The following is a 1,061-nucleotide window of genomic DNA, read 5'->3' as shown; positions in this document are numbered from 1 at the left end:
TATATATATATATATATATATATATATATATATAAACACACTCACAAACACACCTAAACTTCTGTTGGTTCTTAACTGTCCCGTGAATAATGTTCATAGTGATACATGCATTTCCCCAATTTTTGTCTTTTTAATATTAAGAAGAAAAAAAAAAATGAAATGAACAAAAAGAAAAGAAAATTTGATTTCATTATTTTTCTGAGAGTAAAAAAAAATTTTTAAATACAGAATCAGTTACCAAATAATAATAATTAAAAAAATACTAATTATATTTTGTATTTGTAATTTGTTGAACTGTTTCTTTTTTCTTTCTTTTCATTCAACTTCTTTAGTTGATGTTAAAAACCAAAAAGAAAATCTAACTTAATAAAGGACATTACATTGTATGTCATGCTTTGTTTTCTTTTATTCACCATCCTTATTACATATAAATTGTTCATTTTTTTTAATGTCTGTTTTTCCATGCTTGCATGGGTTGGACGGAGAGCTATTTGAGGCAGTTATTACAACCAGGTGCTCTTCCTGTTGCCAACCCTCACCTGTTTTTAGGTAAGGGATTTTTATACCTCACAAGTATTCAGATGTAGTCAGGCAGTACTGGCAACGGCCATGCTCAAAATGGTGTATTCTACGTGCCACCTGCACAGGAGCCAGTCCGGCGGCACTGGCAATGATCCCACTCGAATGTCTTTACACGTGCCACTGGCACAAGTGCCAGGAAATCGACGCTGTGCACAGGTGCTATCACGATTTCCCTTTCGCTTGCCCCAACAGGTCTTCACAAGCCGAGTTTCGTGTCCAATGAGGGGAGACGACGTTGGCATGGGTGCCAGTCATCGAATTTAGTTCGATTTCGATTTCACTTGCCTCAACAGGTCTTCGCAAGCGGAGTTTAGTGTCCAATGAAGGGAGGTACGCATAAGTGAGCTGGCTACACCCCTGGCAGAGGCCTTGGATTTAGGTCTCACTTGGCTTGCCGGGTCTTCTCACGCACAGCATATTTCCAAAGGTCTCAGTCACAAGTCGTCGCCTCGGTGAGGCCCAATGTTCAAAGGTCGTGC

This window comes from Octopus bimaculoides, chromosome 2 (genome assembly GCF_001194135.2).
Source record: "Octopus bimaculoides isolate UCB-OBI-ISO-001 chromosome 2, ASM119413v2, whole genome shotgun sequence".
Lineage (NCBI taxonomy): Eukaryota > Metazoa > Mollusca > Cephalopoda > Octopoda > Octopodidae > Octopus > Octopus bimaculoides.
The sequence above is the reverse complement of the archived record's forward strand: the minus strand, read 5'-3'. Positions refer to the sequence as shown.